Source organism: Rhincodon typus, chromosome 12 (assembly GCF_021869965.1).
Source record: "Rhincodon typus isolate 14 chromosome 12, sRhiTyp1.1, whole genome shotgun sequence".
Classification (NCBI taxonomy): Eukaryota; Metazoa; Chordata; class Chondrichthyes; order Orectolobiformes; family Rhincodontidae; genus Rhincodon; species Rhincodon typus.
In genome coordinates, this window is record NC_063343.1 from 36796722 (window position 1) to 36807966 (window position 11245).

Consider the following 11245-nt stretch of genomic DNA (forward strand, 5'->3'; position numbering starts at 1 on the left):
CACAACCGGGAGCACCCTGTGATTGGCATAGGGTAAATGCAAGGATTGAGAAACACTTGGACAAATTTTGCTAAGCGTACTTCCTGTTGGCAGGAATAAGATTGATTCAATGGCCACAATAATGACACAGCTAAAACCACCTTAATGTCTTCAGGGAGGCAGCAATGTTGGTATTACAACAAAAGGTACATAGCCAAGACTTTATAAAGTTGGAGAATAGAACAGCACTTTATATTATGATGTTTTATTTCGATCTTACCAGATTCTTCTCAATATGCAAAACAAATAATGAGTTTGTGTCAGAGCACACCTCATATTCACAAATGCACATTTATATAATCTTATGTTCCAACGTGAAAACAGATGCTAGAATTAAGGAAGCAGTGATGATGTATTATAAACCTGCCTCAATATCAGTCTGCTTATTGTACATACTTTAGGAAACCAGGAAATACAGGTCTGCTTTCTGAACAACAGAGGCTGCCAAAAATTCAGTGCTGATTTAACTCCCATAAAATAAAGTGAAGCTGCTTACATCGACCGCATTAAAAAAAGTACAGTTTTGCTTTTTTTGATGAAGATAATGAATAACTAAACGAAGGAAATTTGGTAATAAAAGTGCAGCTGAATTTGGAGATCAAGACTGTCACAATGCTACACAGGTCACAGGAATTGTGCGCTCTTGGAAGCAAAACGATCATTTGTACGGGTAGGTTGTACTATTTTAGTTGCTGTTATATTAACCTATACTTTAGTTGGATGCTAGAAGATTGCTAGCCATGAGTCAATTCCCGTCTGTTATACAACCAGGTCCAATTCCTTTCACCTGGCAGCATAGACACACAAAAAAACTGGGTCAAAAAACTGTGTCACTGAAAAAGGGTGATGCACTTTGAGTCAATGGTGGGAGCTGGCTCATGGACACCAGTCTCCGAGAATCCAGCCTAATAAGCACCAATATAAGAGTGGCTTCTGTATAAGTTTGAAACCGAATTTCCAGCAGTCTAATCTGTTATTGTCCTCTTCTGGCCATTAACATTTCCCTGATGTTGTCTTCTGCATCTTTCACGCTGCGTTCCAAGTAGGATTTTCGTTGCTGTCAAAAAAAATAAAAAAAAACACACGATTAATTTTTACAATATCCTGATTTAGCTGTTCCTACTAATATATCTGTTCCTACTAATATATTTAAAGAGACCAAATAATTTGACTTTTAATTCTGATTAACAAAAGAGAACTCTTCTACCCACTCAGAAGCATACAGGGCCAAACCAGATGTTGTTTTGACACAGTTTTATACTGACTGAAGTACAAATATATGTAGCCCAAATATTAATAGTTCTGCAACCAAGAGATATGTCACAAGCTACTCTGTCACAAAAAGTTACTTTAAAAAAAAATGTTAGAATAGAACTTCATTCAACTTATCTGAGCAAACTGGAATTTTATTAATGGACATTCTGATTGAATAATTTACCTGTGGTATACACCTCTCTGATCATGGCTAATAGGCAAACTTCATAACAGAAAAGCACAAACATGTTTTGGGTTTTACTCCAAATTTCCAAAAATGATAGCCAGAATATACAATATTATCAACAGTCTCTTGTGTAATATTATATTTTTCTATGTAAGGGTACATTTATTGCTTTATCATGTTAATTCATGTAAAATGTCGCACACTATCTAAACACCTATGTTGTTTTTTTCAGGTTCCATTAGCTCAATTTTGATATTATGCTGCACACCCAATTCCTGTTTTGTTCACTTGGCAGTTCAGTAATGCTGGAAAGTTCCAAAATTCAATATTCCAGAAATAGATTTATTATGAATCAGATAGTTTAAAAACTATCCACCCACCGGGCTCTTCTGAAATTGTACAGATCTGAAAATCTTCAGGGCACTGGTGCAGCAGCATAGTTGCTCCAAGTGGCCACATAAACTGGATTTAGTAAAAATGGCTTCACTTTATAATTAGGTCAATAAATTCCTTCTGTTTTCCCTCCATTTCCAGAAAACGTGTACAAGCAAAGGCTTGTGGCCTTCAGTAATACTTCTGAGTTTCTAAGCCTAGCATCTTCACGGGTTAATGCATGTTTAAACTCAATACCCCAAGCTCTCAATCCCATGGGGAAGTAGTTTGGTTCTCTATATAAAGACAGTACCAAACAAAATGAACAATAGATCCAATTAATCACCATTCCATGAAAAAGATACTAAAGCCTGGCCAGAGGGGTCATCAACAGGTCTAAGCAGCAGGCTATGGAATGAGGAGGGGGACATCCTAATACCAGAATGATTCTCTTCCACAGTTACATCATGCTCAGAGGTCTGTTGAGAGGGAGTATGTGGTGTCCACCAGCACACTAGAAGCTTTTAAAGATCAGTGGTTCTGCAGGGGCAGGGGTGCATCATCACCCCGATAGTGATGTTTTGATTTAATTCTGCCAAGTTTCTGTTGACATTTGATTTTGTTGGTTAAAGCACCAAATGCACTTGCCTTTGCTTATACAAGGTTTCTAGAAAAATAGGGTAAATAGAAAGAATTTATAGCCTTAAAAACGTGGAAGAGCAAAACTATGTTTTGCTAAGTCCAGCTTATATGGGCATAAAGAGCAGCCATGCTGCCTCTCCAGTGTCCATGAAGATTATCACTGGAGAAAATAGTTGCTATCAATCCAAATTTTTTTAATAAAGTGTGATGATGATTTTTTTTCCTGCAACTCCAGATAATATTGCACTGGTACTGTGAAAGGTTCTAAAATTCTGGCCTACTTCTGCTCCTAATGTGTACATTCATATATAAACTAAACACAAAAGTTCAAAGCAAACAACCACCGAATTTAGTCCGATGGGATTTACTACCTTAGAATTCACTCAGGTATCACACACAAATGCATAATTCTACTTCAATTTAAAAAGTACTAGGTTTTTAATTGTACAACTAAACTAAATTAATACAATTAGACCTCAGCCAATAAAATGAGATTATTGTGGATGCTTGAAATCTGAAACAAACACAGAGAATACTAGAGAAACTCAGCTGGTCTGTGGAGAGAGAAACAAGAGTTAGCATGGAGTCCAGTGTGACACTTCTTTACATGGACCATCTCCCATTGATCTAGGCAGCAGAAACAAGAATGAAGAGTTGACAGAGCTGAATTTGCAAATATGCTCTTTAGTAACACTGGGCTAATACCAAAATGGCCGATGACATCATCATTAGGTTATATGATTTGAATCACAGTCACAGTCGACTGTTTTCTCAGTCCAAAAACTGATTTCCAGCTACACTAGATCATCAACTAAAGATACGACTCAGCACACAATGCCAATTAATAGTGACCTTAAAGTCACCACAGATGTGTACCAAAACATCTATCTTCACCACTGGTTCAACAGGGATGGCCCAATCACTCACACTTACAGGTTCAAGGACTCCTATCTGAACCAGTCTCTCTAATTGTGCTTCAGCCTTTGGTCTGATTGCACAGGGCACTGATGATAGCATTAATCTTGTAACATTTTGCTTGATTGGCATCCTTGATTGTCAATTTGACAGAGATCTTTCCCATGCTTCCCAGATCTCCATTGAAAATAATGACGTGTTTTTCAGAATTTGTGAAAGATCAGTCTCAGAAACATTCTTTCAACGTCAACAAAATCAAGACCCCCAGGATCTTAATATTTCAATTAAGCCATCTTTGACTCTTCTAATCTGCAAAGGATACTGGCTCTGCTAGTCTAACCTTTCCACAAAAGGCAACTCACTTATTCTAGGTATTAATCTAGTGAACCTACATTGGCACTGCTTCATGGTCCCATGAGGAGCTTGTACAGTTCATCAACTTTACTAACACTTTTCACCCCATCTTCAAATTCACCTGTCCTGGACCTCTCCATCTCTGGTAACTGTCTCAGCACTGACATCTATTTCAAATCCACCAACTCCCATAGCTACCTGGACTACGCCTCCCATCCTGCAAGAACACGATCTCTTACACCCAGCTCCTTCACCTCTGATGCATCTGCTCCCAAAATGGAGCATTCCATTCCTGGACATCCGAGATGTCCTCCTACTTCCAGGACTGCAACTTCCCCCTTCCATTGATTCACAATGCCTTCAACCTCATCTGTTGCGTTTCCTGCATTCTGCCCTCAAACCCCCTCCCCCCCAACAAAAATAAGTACAGAATCTCTCTGGTCCTCACATACCACCCCACCAACCTCAGCATCCAGCACATCATCCTTCCCCACGTCTGCCACCTGCAATCCGACCCCACCAAAGAGATATTTCCCTCCCCATCTCTATCTGCCTTTCGAAGGGATCGCTCACTCCACAAATCCCTCATCCGCTCCACACTCCCCTCCACACTCAACACCTTTCCCTGCAACTGTAGGAGGTGCTACACCTACCCTGTACCTCCCATCTCACATCCATCCAAGGCCCCAGCCAAACTTTCCAAATCCAACAGGGATTCACCTGTACATCCTCCAAACTGGCCTACTGTATCCGTTGCTCCTGATGTGGCCTCCTCTATAAATCAGTGAGACCAAGCGCAGACCGTGACCGATTCGCAGAGCATCTGCGCTCTGTACGCTATAATCAACAACACTTTCCAGTTGCCAACTATTTTAACGCCCCCTCCCACTCGCTTGGTGACAAGTCCATCCTGGGCCTCCTTTAGTGCCACAATGATGTCACATGCAAACTGGAGGAACAACACCTCATATTCGCCTCAGGAGCTTACAGCCCGATGGCCTCAACATAGAATTCACCAGTTTTAAAATCTCCCCAACCCCCACTTCATCCCATGTCCAACCTCCCCCTCATCCCCACCTCCTTGACCTGACACAACATAGCCACCTTCTTTCCTACCTATCACCCCACCCTTCCCACTGACCAATCTCCACTACTCCTACCTGCATCCACCTACCTTCCCCCAGGCCCACCACCCCAACCCCCATTTATTTCTGAGCTCCCTTCTCCTGCCCCAGTCCTGATGAAGGGTGTAAACCCGAAATATTGTCTTTCCTGCTCCTTTGAGATTTGACCACTAAATCTCTTAAACATCCTGAGAGTTATCACTGACCAGATACTGAACTTGACTAGCTGTGGCTACAAGAGTACGTCAGAGCCGAGGAAGCAAGTAACTTGTTTCCTGACTCACCAAAGCCTAACCACCATTTCCAAGGCACAAATCAGCAAGTGTGATGGAACATTCCCGACTTGGTTGGGAATAATGCAGCTCTAGCAACATTCTAAATTTGATACCATTCAGAGCAAAACAGCCTGCTTGACTGGTACCACATCCACAAATATTCACTCTGTCAACTAGGGATGGGCAATGAATGCTGGCCCAGCCAGAAAAGGCCACATGCAATGAATTATTAAAATAAAATAACATTTTCAAATTTGAGATGTTTCCTAACTGGTGTAGATATGCAAACAAAAACTGCAGGACATCGATATGACATAGCAGGCTATATTACTTAACCCTGAAGAGTGGCACTCCACAGATGGCGTCATCCCAACAGGACCGAAACTACTGCGTCAGCCAGAGTTTTTGATCTTTGTCCTTACAGACTTCAGTTGTGCAGGACTTTTTTTCAAAAATAAAAACAAAGTGTTATTAACCTCAAATGATTAATCTACTTTCTGCACGTATAACTGGCAAAAATATTCTTCTGATCTCTAGTGATGGTTGGATGTTAATCTTATATTTTGTACAACACAAAAATTAGGTGCTAATATAGGCCGAGGAAAAATATAGATTAGTTAAGTGAATGGACAATAAAGTGTCAGATGGAGTATACTAAAGGGAAATAGGAGCTTATTCACTTTTGCATCGAGTCAAAAGGCAGAATATTTATTTAGAAAGGTGTGAAACATTTAAATGTTTATGTTTCAAAAGGATTGTACAAGCAAACTATTAGGAAGATAAATGGCACATTAGTCCATTGCAAGAGGACTGGAAAACAAAAATGAAGTGTTGCTATAATCATATATTGCTTTGGTGAGTACAACATGTTATTTTAGTCTCCATATTCAGAGCAAGAACTTTACTTTGGAGGTGGAACCCTAACGGCCTGCTAGATTGGTGACTGGAATGAGTGGGCTATCTGATGATGACTGGCTGAATAAATTGGTCCTGTTAGAAGAGAGAGAGGTAATCTCACTGAAATACACAAAAGTCTGATGGGGCTTGCCACAGGGCTTGCTTCTCCTAACTGGAGGATCAAGAGCACAAGTCTTAAGATAAAGGAGTCAATCATTTAGGAGTGAGGCAAAAATAAATTTCTTCACTCAAAGAGTGTGAGCTTTTGGCATTCTCATATGGTAGTGGATACTCCTTCATTAAGGGCAAAGCTGAGATAGACAGATTTTTGGTCTCTCAGGAAATCACAATTATAGAAGTGCTACGGTGCAAGAGGACACAATTCAGATGATCCTGTCTGCATCAGCTCTCAAAGTGAGCATCATAAGTTAAAGCCATTCTTCTGCATTTTCCCCATTCCTTTGTCCTCAAATACCTCAATTGAACATGCTCACCCCACATTTAAACCTTCTTTAAAGACTATAATGTGAACAAAAACCTGAAACACAAGACAATCATCTTCTTGCTCAATTTTAGAAATGATCCAGCTCAGTCGTTTGGTGCAATTGCCCAACATATCTGTGTCAGTAGGGGGCAGACTTATTTCAGATTTATATAGCAAAAATAAAAATATTGCTGCTAAAGTTTCACAGAAGAATGTCTGATATAGAATGGGCATAATTACACCTGTAAGTACCACCAACACACAGAACTCTAAAGAACGACAAGAAACAAGATAACTGGCAATTTGTTACATCATGTGTTAATCTTACCAAGCACAATTAATATGCAGAACCAGAGCCTGCATAGTAGAGCTTGTGAAAGGTCATTACAGGTGATGGGTACTTTTGTAATGATGAGGTGGCCCACTCGTTATTCACTAAATAAGCTCTTTATCTTTGTTCCCGGTCTCACAAACAATATTTTTCCCATGCCTGTTTCCCATCATTGAAGTAGCTCTGAAAAAGGTAATTGTCTGTATCCACAGAACTGTCAATGAGATTGGCTGTACATACAGCGGCAATTCAGTTAGGGGAAATTATGACAGAGTTGGGTAGATTTCATGATGGCAAGCCGCAGTAGTTGGTGGAACTTAAATTCAATTAGTTGGAAAGCTAATTTCTGTAATGACAATCAAAACTTTTGTTGAATGTTGTAGAAGCCTATCTGGTTCACGCACATCCTTTAGGAAAGGAAATCCGTCATCCTTACCTGATCTGCCCTACATATAACTCGCAGTGTGGTCAACTCTAAATTGCTCTCTGAAATGGTCCCAGTGCATTCAGGCTCAGTTAGTACCATTAGCATACCCCATCAACATTTAGAATCCCTGAAAACCTTTTCAGTTCTATGATTTTGTTTTTACTGTTAATATGCCTGTTGTTTACATTAATGAACAATGTTCAACGTCCATCCAAAACAAAAGAAAATGAAAAAATAGCTTTGAATTGGTCTTTTCTTTATGTTAACACTCAAGCTCTTGGCAGGCTCAGCAAATATAAATTTTAGCATATTACTGCATACTTATCAAGTTTTAGTACTTTTTGGTAAATGAAAATAACATTCTAACAGCTAGATATGCAAAACAATACATTATTTACAATTATTACTTTGATATGTTTCAATCAGGAGCTATTCCAATGAGTTTTTGAACTGCCCAAATATTCTGAAACTTGATAGATCTGCTCCTCAAACAACTTATTCAAAATTGCAAATTGATTTAAATGAAACAAACTGTATCTTGATCCAATGGTATTAATCAGTCAAAAAGAAAAACAACCATTTAAAATTTAAAAACAACTTTATTAAAAAGATACATTCATTACTGTGACTACTAATAATTTCTAACAATGAAGACTTAAACCTTGTCAAGCAGACAGAACTTCTACCACTGAGCTGTTCTTGCATCAAAGGAAGATCAAAACATTATCCTGCTGACATTTGTCAAAAGGCAAGCAGCTGCTTACAACTGGAAATTGTCAACCCAGTCATTGCAATCTAAGTGTTCAGCTAATTCTCACACATCCAACTCTAACTTAACATCCCCACCCAATATTTTACTGATGCAACTTAAATGACTAGTGACAAAGTCAGGAACTGAGGTGTCAGCCCAACCTACAACCATACATGGAATTTGTTTCCTGTTGAAGCATCATGCATACTTTTCTGATGACTTGTAACCAACTGATGAGTAAAATCTAGATAGATGGTGAGATTCTTTGACAAAATATGGCAAAAAAAAATACCAGTGTTGGTAATAGTTCTATACAATATATCCATGTTCATCTGATTAAATCTATCTGCAGTTAGGATGATTATTTCCAATTTACATCTGCAGCTCATATTGTTAAATTTGTGCTGTCAAATTGTCTACCCAATAGGGATTCACCACCATGCATTTCAACAACATATTAGTCATCGCAAAAGAAAACGCTCAAATTTTAACAAGTGCATTTTGCCACCAAGTTAATACTTAATGAATGATTTGCAAGTCAAGCTTAGACTTCAGCAAGTTCACACTTCTGCATTTAATATTGGAAAATGAGACTGAACTTGAATTCAGTACATCCAGGAATACTAAATACTCATATTTCAACAAATACACAAAAAGAGAAAAAAGTAGGAGTTGTACACTTTTGAATATGATGGTTCTCCTTTGTACAGTGATTTCATTCTGCAATTACTCCAACACGCGATAGGTTTAATGTGCCCTTCCATATTTCAATTTAATTTATCAATACTGGCACTGCCACAGCCACAGTAATGTTCCTTGCAACATGAATTTCAGTCAGTCAGAGAAATATTTTATTCATTACATAGCATAATGGTCGAGTAATAATTTAGTCATGACATGATTAAAGCTTTCAATCCTAGGTGGTAGTTACAATTAACAGGAAATGATTTATCAACCAAGAGAGACTGAATGAATTAAGAATTTCTGTTTTATTGCACAAGTTCATCTAATGCTCAAATGTCTTGTACATGCAACTAAAAGAAGTCCAAGTTTACAGTAGGGCACAAAAATTGACAACAAACATTAAGAGTTCTATTACAGGAAAAATATGGGAAAAAAAATGACTGGAAAGGAGAACTCAGGACTGGCGCAGTGAGCTTGTGGCGCAGATTGAAATTGGCAGATATGATACGGTGGGCATCACAGAGACATGGCTGCAAGGGGATCAGGATTGGGAGCTGAATATCCAAGGATATACAACTTATCAAAAAGATAGGCCGGTAGATTTAGTATTGTGCAATGACGCAGACTTGATAAGGGAGCGTAAGGTGAAGGAACCCTTGGGAGGCAGTGATCACAATATCATTGAATTTACTCAGCAATTTGAGAGGGAGGAGATAAAATCAGAGGTAATGACATTACAACTAAATAAAGGCAACTACAGAGGCATGAGGGAGGGCTGGGCAGAACTGACAGAGAGAGGAGGCCAGCAGGAAAGACAGTGGAACAGCAATGGCAGGAGTTAGAGGCAAGGTGCTAGCATGGATAAAAGATTGGTTGTCTGGCAGAAAGCAGAGAGTGAGGTTAAAAGGGTCTTTCTCAAGATGGCAAACAGTGATAAGTGGTGTTCCACAAGGGTCAGTGTTGGGACCACAACTTTTCACTTTATGCATTAATGATCTAGATGACGGAACCGAGGACATTCTGGCTAAGTTTGCAGACGATACAAAGATAGGTAGAGGGACAGGTAGTATCGAGGATGTGGGGAGGCTGCAGAAGGATTTGGACAGGTTAGGAGAGTCGGCAAAGAAGTGGCAGATGTAGTACAAAGTGGGAAAGTGTAAGGTTATGCACTTTGGTAAGAAGAATAAAAGTATGGACTATTTTCTAAATGGGAGAAAATTCAGAAGTCTGAATTTCAAAGAGACTTGGGAGTTCTAGGCCAGGATTCTCTCAAGATAAAGTTGCAGGGTGAGGCAGTAGTTAGGAAGACAAATGCAATGTTGACATTTCTTCTGAAAGGACTTGAACAGAGAAGCAGGAATGTACTTCAGAGGCTCCATAAGGCTCTAGTCTGGCTAGATTTGGAGTATTGTGCACAGTTTTGGGCCCCATATCTCAGGGAAGATGTACTGGCCCTGGAGCGTGTTCAGAGGAGGTTGACAAGAATGGTCCCAGGAATGAAAAGCCTAACATATGAGGAACGTTTGAGGTCTCTGGGCCTATACTCGATAGAGTTTAGAAGGGTGAGGGGGGATCTAATTGAAACTTACAGAATATTGAATGGCCTGGACAGAGTGGATGTTGGAAAGATGCTTCCATTGGTAGGAGAGACTAGGACCCGAGGGCACAGCCTTAGAGTTAAGGGAAGACCTTTTAGAATGGAGATAAGGAGAAACTTCTTCAGTCAGAGAGTGGTGAATCTGTGGAATTGAGTATATTTAAGACGGAGACAGATGGGTTCTTGATTGTCAAGGGGATCAAAGGTTATGGGGAGAAAGTGGAATAATAGGGTTGAGAAACTTATTGAATGGCGGAGCAGACTCAATGGGCTGAAAGGCCTAATTTCTGCTCCTGTGTCTTATGGTCTACAGAATATAATACTGCTGATGCCATAAATCTGAAATAAAAATAGAAAATGCTGAAGAAACTAAGCATGATAGAAAGAAACAATGTTAATATTTCAGGTTAATTAACTTTCATTCTAATTTCAATTAACTCTATTGACAGAATAGGAGAAGTAGGCCCTTTGAGCCTGCTTTGCCATTCAATATGATCATGGCTGTTCATCCAACTCGGTATCCTGTTCCTGCTTTCTCCCAATACCCTTTGATCCCTTTAGCCCTACGTAGTATGTCTAACTCCTTCTTGAAAACATGCAATTTTTTTTTATCTCAATTGCTTCCTATGACAGAATCCACAGGGTCGCTACTCTCTGGGTGAAGAAATTTCCCCTCATCTCAGTCCTACATATTGTAAATGATTTGGATGAAGGAGTGGAAGGGTGGATTGGTAAGTACGCAGATGATACAAAGGTGAGTCGAGTTGTGGATAGTACGGAGGGCTGTTCTAGATTACAAACGGACATTGATAGGATGAAGAGCTGGGCTGAGAAGTGGCAGATGGAATTTAACCCTGAAAAATGTGAGGTGATTTATTTTGGAAGGACAAATTTGAAAGCAGAATACAGGGT

The 11245-nt window shown here is 39.4% G+C and overlaps 1 long non-coding RNA gene across 1 annotated transcript; it reads right to left on the reverse strand.

Moving 5' to 3' along the window:
• Nucleotides 1-984: 984 nt before the first annotated feature.
• Nucleotides 985-8138, reverse strand: LOC125484501. The gene is made up of 3 exons (XR_007263337.1): nt 7963-8138; nt 5499-5603; nt 985-1096 (listed from the first exon to the last, which is right to left on the reverse strand). It is a non-coding gene; the product is annotated as an uncharacterized LOC125484501 (long non-coding RNA).
• Between the last annotated feature and the right edge of the window lie 3107 nt (nt 8139-11245).